The sequence below is a fragment of the Podarcis melisellensis genome (genome assembly GCF_964234715.1).
Source record: "Podarcis melisellensis genome assembly, chromosome: 7".
NCBI classification, from domain to species: Eukaryota; Metazoa; Chordata; class Lepidosauria; order Squamata; family Lacertidae; genus Podarcis; species Podarcis melisellensis.
Window position 1 is genome coordinate 46,155,001 of NC_138539.1, and position 9,551 is coordinate 46,164,551.

Consider the following 9,551-nt stretch of genomic DNA (forward strand, 5'->3'; position numbering starts at 1 on the left):
ACAGATATGCATGAAATTTCATATGTAGCTATATAATCTGTAGTGTAGTAAGATAAGACCTTTGGATCAGGCATTTTTTAAAAAATAAGTTTTTTATGAACCACCCTAGTAGGGCAGTAATTGTTCCTTGATTATTTGTCACCCCCTCCATGATGGTACCTGGGGCAACCCGCCCCCACCCCCCTTTCCTACGCCCCTGCTGACAAGTTGAAATTTGAACCAAACTCAGGAAGATCATGTGGAGTTGAGATGAAGTTGGGAGAAACCAATTTTTTTGAAGCTTAGTAGATGGGAAATTTTAGCATAAGGAGAAAAGGGGAATAGAAAAAGGAGGGGAAAGCAGGTGGCAATTGAGTTATGAACATCTAACATAATTTGCTACAGTTTTGTCAATTAAAGATTAGGCCTTGAAGAGGAACTCCCTGGACAACAGGGCAGGTTCACATGTTCAGTTGCTGAAGCCACAGCTTGAACTGACCAGAAAAGGCCTAATATTTCCTTTTGCCTGAAGAACTGGCCTGCCCTTTTTGCTGACGGTGTAACATTAGGTTGCAGTGAACCATCTTTGATTGGTATAATTATATCTTCTGTTGTGGTTGAAGCCATTCAGGCATTTGTTTTGAAGTGCCTGGTAGACCTATGGGCATTCGTAATTGCATTTGTAATCAATAAAACTGAGCTGTATCTTTTCATTTTGTGGTCTAGATTTCTGTTTATAATTACAAGGTCAGTATATAACCCTTGTTAATGCTGACCTGTATCACATGAGCCTGTGTCAATGCTTGCACTCTGACACCAGCGCTGGGTATTTTATTGGTGAAATGCAGTATGTGGTCAGAATCCCAGGAGATACTGCTATAAATAGCACATGTTTCTAGCTGTTCAATAATATTGTATTCTTTTCTATTGTATTATTATGGCTAAAGCCTTTATCCCACTTATATGACTGCAGACTCTCATTCCTTTCACTCATTCTAGCCTGATTGGTGAGATGGAATCCAGAGTTAGATACAAGGAGAATCAGTGGAGTCTGCAACTGGGTCATCTCTACGGCTGCACGCAAACCTTACATTTAAAGCTCATCCCACTACCAAACAAGGAATCCTAGGTTCTGTCATTTAACTTACAGAGAGCTACAATTCCCAGCATCCTTCACAAACTACAGTTCCCATGATACTTTTAGGGAACTGCTTTAACTGTATAAACTTTTAAGTGCATATATTTTACAGCAGGTCTGCACAGTTTGTAAGTCACCAAGCCAAATAAGGTCCCCAAAGAGAATTTTTTAAAACCCTGTTGTGGGCTTTATATGTGATTGGTGGACTGCATTCAGATTTGTGGGTCAAACATTTTGCAAACATTGCCTTCTGTGATCAGAGATCAATACCACCACCACCACAACTACCAGTGCTTTGTTGGCTGAAAAAAAATGTAGTACCTATACAAAATGGCTGATCACTACCATAAATGTTTACCTACCAAGTTGATCAAATTTGGGCAATGGCCTTTTATTATTTATGTCCAAATCATGCCATAAATATTTCAAGGCATAGTCTGAAGATACAGACACAGCAGAAGACACAGATGCTTGTCTGGATCTGAATGGGATATCACCAATGAACCCTGTACGTGTCGCCTTGAGTTTCATGATGAAAGAAAGTTGGGATAGAAAAGTAATACAGTAAAGAGATGACTGTTTGGAAGGTAAACTCTAAAATTATTTCATAGCTTCTTTTGATTAACTAGAGGCCATTCTACAGGTGTGGGTTGTGTGCAATGAAGTTCTACTCAGAGTAGAGCCACTGAAATTAATGGAACTAAGTTAGTCATATTAATTAATTTCAATGGTTTTGCTCTTAGTATGATGGACATTGGATCCAACCCTTTGATTTTATAGCTGGCCATGATGTCTATATCAACTGAACTACTGAGAATACCAAAGCATACTCCATAAATCCGATTACTCTTCCATGTAATACAAATTCATAACCAACATTTGCTAAACCTCCTTGTCCAGATTTAATTTACAAATTTCACTTTCGCTATTTATATTATCATCTATGAATGAAACACATCTGTGGTGTTACACACGTCCTTGGGATGAGACATACCATCTTTCCAGGTCTGATCACACCTCTGCTGGCTCCTCAGTAGTTTTCCTCCTGGCAACTATTATCACCTCAGCAAGCTTGAGAAAGTTGTATTTCAGCTAGTTTCCTCCATTTTCTCCTAGCAGGAATACGACACAGTCAGTGTTTGCTGAGAAGTATGTCTGGCATGCCATGTTGGGAGGAGTGGTGGATGAATAGCAGATTCCCTTGACTGATTGCTTCCTTATGTCATAAATAATGCTTTACATGCCTAGAATTTGTGGGTCTCTGAATTCATCACTTTCTAAAATGCCATTCAAAGTTAAGAGTAGATTACAAAAGCATAGACAGATCAGTTCAGAAAGAAAGAGAGATGCAGCTTCCAAGTAAAGTCATGATAAATAACGGTTTCACAGGTCTTGAAGAAAGTGAATCATTTCCAGTTTTCACTCAGTATAACTTTTTTCACACTGAGAAAAGATAACTTTAAGAGGTGAAAAATTGTCCTTTTCACACGTGAACACTGAAAAGGGTTGGGGAAAACCCTTCACCATTTCATACCAACACTTTCAAATTGTACTTACATAATATAAAATTACTCCCTGCCCATTAACACACATAGGTCAATGAGGTTACAACCCTTTATATATTTACAGTGGTACCTCGGGTTAAGTACTTAATTCGTTCCGGAGGTCTTAAACTGAAACTGTTCTTAACAGTTACCACTGTAGTTTAGCTACCACTGTAGTTCCTAAACATGGCTATTTTTCCTCTTGATAATTTATTCATCCACATGTTACAACAATTATCTGCCAGTATGGTGTAGTGGTTAAGAGCGGTGGACTCGTAATCTGGTGAACCGGGTTCGATTCCCTGCTCCTCCACATGCAGCTGCTGGGTGACCTTGGGCTAGTCACACTTCTTTGAAGTCTCTCAGCCCCACTCACCTCACAGAGTGTTTGTTGTGGGGGAGGAAGGGAAAGGAGAATGTTAGCCACTTTGAGACTCCTTCGGGTAGTGATAAAGCGGGATATCAAATCCAAACTCTTCTAATTTGCATTGATTCCACTGGGTCAGGAGGAAATAATTAAGATCAGGGATTTTTTTAGGTGCCTCTGCTGATTATATATATGTGTATATTTGTCTAATTCCTTTACTTGCAGCAATTACAATATTTTGAAAGCTACCTGTGTTTCTCAGATAATTTAACAAGCATGCCATTATTATATTTCCTTACAAGTGTAATTGCAATCATTTTAATTATATTTAATTATAATTCTACACATTTTAAACTCCAAAATATCAAGTGATTTTGAAATTATAAATAATTTAATTATGCCATTAAATCTGACTGCTTTATTGCACTGGGTTCATTATTGAGCAACTGCTGCAGCTGAGTAGCTAAGGTGTCCTGTACTTTCGTAGTGCAACCATGCACATACATGCCTCCTCAGAAATAAGCTGCAATGAAATAGATTGGGGCTATAACATTCTATCATTATAAAGCAGGGGTCAGCAAACTTTTTCAGCAGGGGGCTGGTCCACTGTCCCTCAGACCTTGTGGGGGGCGGCCTTTTAGGGGGAGAGGGGGAAATGAACGAATTCCTATGCCCCACAAATAACCCAGAGATGCATTTTAAATAAAAGGACACATTCTACTCAGGTAAAAACACGCTGATTCCCAGACTGTCCATGGGCCGGATTTAGAAGGCGACTGGGCCAGATCCGATGTTATAAAGCATAGATTTGATTCCATGCAAAACTGATAGAATTGTGGCAATAGTGAAAAAGGTATAACAAAAAGTAAACTTTCCTACCTTTACAGTGCATAATTATGGGAGTGACGATTATAGCACTGGTGTGTGTGCCAGTGGTTTAAAGTTTGCGGTTTAAAGAATGCAAAGTAGAAGAACTTGATCTTGCACATGTAGTATTTGAGAGTGTGCATGTTGAGAGATCAAACATGGATTCTAGTCCCTGCCACTTCTCTCCTGTCTGAGTGCATTAATTACAGGACTTTGGGGAAAGAAAATGTTCCAGGAAGCATGAAAAGAAACTAATGTACCAGATTTGATTAGTTATCAGGACAGAGATGCCACCTACTTTGGATCGTTAATTGGAATATGTCTTGAGTTTGTCTGCTGGATGTTTTAAACTTCAGTGTAAGTGTTTTGTCAGCTTCAAAAATGTATCTCGTTAAATCATTACCTGGCTAGCAATTACTTCAGCACTTCATGTACAACAAAAGAGGGTGGTATTTATTTATTTTAATAAGGTGGATACAGTTAATGGAAATGTAGAGAACACAATCTTTTGAAGAAAAACATTATGCCATACCTGTTGACCTAATAGTGAATGTATTGAGTAGGGTCAATTTTATATACACTGATGATTTATTTATTTATTTTGCAGCAAACCATTTACACAAAGCAGTGATGATGAACCTTTGTGCCCCCCAAGCATAGAGATCTTTCAAAGCTTAGGCCCCCCCCCCAGCCATTAAATGTGCCCAGCTTCCCCCTGGCACTGGCAGAAATGAATTTTTCCCCCTGTCAGCAAAGCATTATGTTCTGCAAGCATAAGGGGCTATAGGAGTGGTTTTATCTCAGCAAGTGGTTGTAACTCAACAGCAGGAGGCTTTGATGCTAAGGACACTGTCATTGAAGTATACAGTGTATTTAGGACACTTAAAATAAGCGTAGAATTACCAACTCTAATTAAATTATGTTATTACCCACCTCAGTTACAACAGTTAAAATCTATGGCAATATATATTCAACATTTAAATACTAAATTATAGTGCTTTATGGTTGTTTTGGGTTACAACAATAGTAGGTAGAATATGGTAACAACCAATATGAGTCACGAGTTGGATCCTGCAGTTCATACGCAGGCAATATACTCATTGATCCCAACAGGATACTTGCTTGCGTAAAAGCTACAGGATCAAACTCATTATGAACAGTGAGTCACCCCAGGATTGTAAAACCAATCAGTATATAAGAAGGAAAAGATATTCAAAAACTATTTTTCATATCAGAATATTTCTAGTGGATGCATAGAGCATTTCTTGATATGATGCCAACTTGACAAAATGTTGCAAGCTGACAAACAACTTATCAGTTCCATTTAGATATAGGCGATTTCTCCTTGGGTTAACTTGGAAATGATCCAAGTTTCCTTGAAAAAAAATTAAGGAGTATCATTTTTTTCCTGAGCCAATATGAGTGGCACAATGGGTCAGTGCACCTGCCTGTTAACCAGAAGGTTGGTGGTTTGAGCCCAGTCATGGACAGGCTTTGGGCAGGATTCTTGCATGGCAGGAGGTTGAACTAGATGATGCTCAGGGTATATAAATGAATGAATATAAAAATAGGCACACACAAACAAAACAGACAACTGAAAAATGTGCCATGTAATTCTGCACACTCTTTAATGAAAATGGAGATTGCATTTCCCCCTGAATTACTTTACAAATATTTTAGAACCTGTTATATCATTAAGCATCTAACAACTTACTGGTTTAAATCAGATTTGTAAAGTCATCATCTTAAATTTATAATTGCCCAAACCTGCTACTGTTGCACCACAAAATTAAGAAAATGTAAGTAGTTGCTTGCAGATTGACAGTACTTTATATGCAGGACAAAGTTAATGTAATTTTAGAAATAGAACTTTTAAAATAGCAAATTCTATCAGGATAGCCATGTTAACAGCAAAACAACAGAATGTTTAAGTTGCTACAGGACTGTTCTTCTTCTTAATATAACAGCACACTTATAAGACATCAAAAAATCAATGATAATATGTGATTGATTACCTTGCAGTTCTTTTGTGTGACTATCCAAAGGAAATAATTTGCTTACAGTGCCATTGTGCTTGGTTGTTGCTTATGCCTTCACTTCTTGCTAAGCGGTTCCCACTGCTAAGATAGAAAGCAAGTGTAGAATAGGGTTTCCAGGGACAGTCCCCAGATTTGCAAATCTGTCCCTGGACAAATTCCGTCCCCGGAATGTCCCCAGATTTGCAAATCTGTCCCCAGGAAATGCGGCAGTGGCAGCCTCAGCAGCCTGGTAGCACAGTTGGCTCTGACTGGCTTCAGGAGCTGCTCGCTGCCACCACCACTACCAAAGGGGAACCAGGGACATCTGGCGGTACAGATCTCCTCCCCCCTTCCCCCTTTGTTTTGACAGATCGGGGGAGGCTCGGGAGTCATGGGTGGGCGGGCGCTGCTCAGGAGGGGTACAAGGCGCATGGTTTCTCTGCAAGGCAAGGTGCAAAGCCCTTCTTTTGCACCCTGTGAAACATAAACCCTGTAAACATAAATCAACAGCTGCCTGCCCATGATTCCCAAGCCTCCCCCAATCTGTCAAAACAAAGGGGGCGGGGGCAGGAGATCGGAGGAGGCTCAGGAGTTACGGGTGGGCGGCTGTTGCTCAGTTTTTTAAAAAATCTGTGCATTTATGTTTCACAGGGTGCAAAAGAAGGGCTTTGCACCTTTTTACGATATGCATGTGTGCTTGGGCCCAGGGTCTTTTGCCTCACCATCCCCACTACTGACTCCCTGTTGCTACTCAGCTTAAAAAAAAAAGTGTCACTGGATTCATTGAAAAAAATCTGGTAACCATAGTATAGAACTCAGGGCCTAACCACATGTTAATTGTGTGGTTTGCAGTTCATGTCAGGAGATTTAAATAATCTAATCCTAAACGCCCACACCCAACCCCCAATTTCCATCAGGAGTGTAGTTCAGAGGGAACTTTTTTCTATTATTAATTACAGTAAGAGAAGGGGGATTTTCTCTGGAAGCGTGTCTGGGTAGGGTGGCCATTTATAATCACCCCCAGAGGAAGACAGCCTGCATAAATCGAATATAGTAATGTATGTGATGTCTCCTTCTCCCACTCCTCTCCTGGCCATATGTTTTATTAGGGTCTTTTTATTATTATTCAGAAAACCATAATTAAATGTTAGCCCTGCCCCAACATAATTTGGAAGAAATTGGCCATGAGTGGGTTGGCTGGTGTCCTTCCAGATTTGAGCCACAGGCTGGATCAAGGGGCTGTGCACAACCCTAGCCAGTTTGTTCAGCCTTGATGTTAATGTCTCATGGACTGGAAAACACAACTTTCTTCACTTATTGATATATGGCTGTTGATTTATTTTAGATTGACATGAACTGTGATCCTGCAACCTGGCAGGATTGGCAGGGGAGAAGGAAAGGGCTCTCCCTTACACTTCCTGCAAATGCATTAACATTAATGATAATATACTATTCCTATTTTTTATGCTCAGCCTATGGTGCACATGGGTTTGTCAAATTTTATAAAAATTTAATGGAGACACCATAAAATATTGATAGTACCACAGAAAGCCCCCAAGACCAACATGTTTAATTAATCAGGCATTCAAATATATAGATAAAGCCACATTAAGATAAATTTAGATAAAACCACATTTACAGAAGAACATGGTAGAAGTCATCATGGACCCATTTTTAAATGATGGGTGTTTTACTGCAGCATATATACAAGACTGTGTCTACAGAAAGCTCTGTGTCTACAGAAAGCTCTGTTCAACCTTTAATATGAAAATTGCTGCCACTGTTGCACAATATATGAACATGTCATACAATCAGACACTCATATACTTTTAAAATGCTTGATACCAAAAGAAGGTGAGGTTTATCTTTAAAAGAATGGCAGATTCCTCTCTAACATTAATAAAACTTGCAGTTTTCTGTTACACATTTTCATAGGTTTATTAGTTTATGTAGTATTTCCTTATAAAATGTGCATGTGGAAATGTGGAAGACATTCTAAATAAACATGCCTGCGTGAATTTTTCAAATAAATCAAGTTACTATGTAAGCTGAAATGTCAATATGTTTTTGTTTGAGATTACTTTCCATTTCTGTTTCTTTGCCTGCTATACATGTATGTTTTTTATACAAAATTTGTCTCTTAAAAATCTGGCTATAATTGGAGTAGGTGTGAGGATGCTATTAATTCCACACTTAAATGCTGCTGTCTAGTTTCAAAGATTCAAATTTTTTCATCTTGTGACCTCAAGAAATGAAAGCGGTGTTTAAGTACCATCATACTTTAAGCATGATCATATTTTTCTACTTCTGATTTTTCTGCACTGGTTACCTTTTCCATGTTGCATTCAGTGTAAGCATATGCTATTACTTAAAATGTTTCATCCTTTTGTTCTTACCGTATTTTTCGCTCTATAACACGCACCCGACCATAACACGCACGTAGTTTTTAGAGGAGGGAAATCCGTAGGCATGCCACCCGTAGGCATTCCCTCCATAACATGCACAGACATTTCCCCTTACTTTCTAGGAGGAAAAAAGTGAGTGTTATGGTGCAAAAAATACGGTACTTATTTTTCATCTTTGGTCTCTACATATTTGCCTTCTTGAACTTTGTTTCTGCTGTTTCTTTGGTTGCATTCAGACGTAACTCTAAACTATGATTTATTATTACAATAACAGGTTTAGCCCACCTGCCCTGGGCTTATACATTATCCCCTCCCCTCTTTCAACATAGCTGCAAGTAGATTGAAGTTTCTGCTTCTAGTTTAGATTAACCACAGTTTAGCGGTTGTCTAATCCCTATAGTTAATGTCAACTATGGTTAGTGAAAATTAATTTAAAATGCTTTGAAACTGGCTTGTTGATGAAGTGAAGGACATGAGGCAGGAGTTGTTAATGCAGGTGAGCTGTACACAAGCAAGCTGCCAGCTAGCTCTGTGGATGCTCCTTTTATTGACACAAAATGCAAACCCAGGCAGATACAATTTGTGCTGTGACCTTTACACATCTTCCAGTCCCGAGATTGTGGGGTGGTACAAAGTTATTTTGGCACCTGTTTCCACCGCGTCATTTTCCCATTCCACAATGTATGACGAAAGAGACAAAGGTCTCAGAGACAAAGGTCACAGACAGGACACAGCTGACTACTGAGACCGCAAAAGGTTAGACACAGGGCAAGATATTCAGACAGCTGTGGGCTTATCTGTGAGGGGGAGTGTGCTCCGCACCCCAAGGTGCACACAGCTGAGGCTGTCCGCGGGCGGGAGTGTGCTCCACAACCCAGCGATCATTCCTGCAGTTACCATTAACTGTAGTTGAGATTGATCAATTTGTCCGTCTATGGAAAACACAGGAAGCTGTGGTTCAATAATAATAATAATAATAATAATAATAAATTAAAAACCAACCCCAGGAGCAAAATCTTCCATGTTGGAAGAGAGAGGAAAGCCTGGGTTGAAGTTAGACTTACTCTTGCAACACTAATTTACTGTATGTTTGTACATTATATCCAATCCAGACCTCTCCTTTTGTTTCGTCTACTTCCTCTTATTGCTCTGTATTCATGGAATTTGTAGCCAGCTGATATTTGTTTAGCTAGTTCTCTTCAATTGCTTGAAAAATTCCTTATCTATTTATGC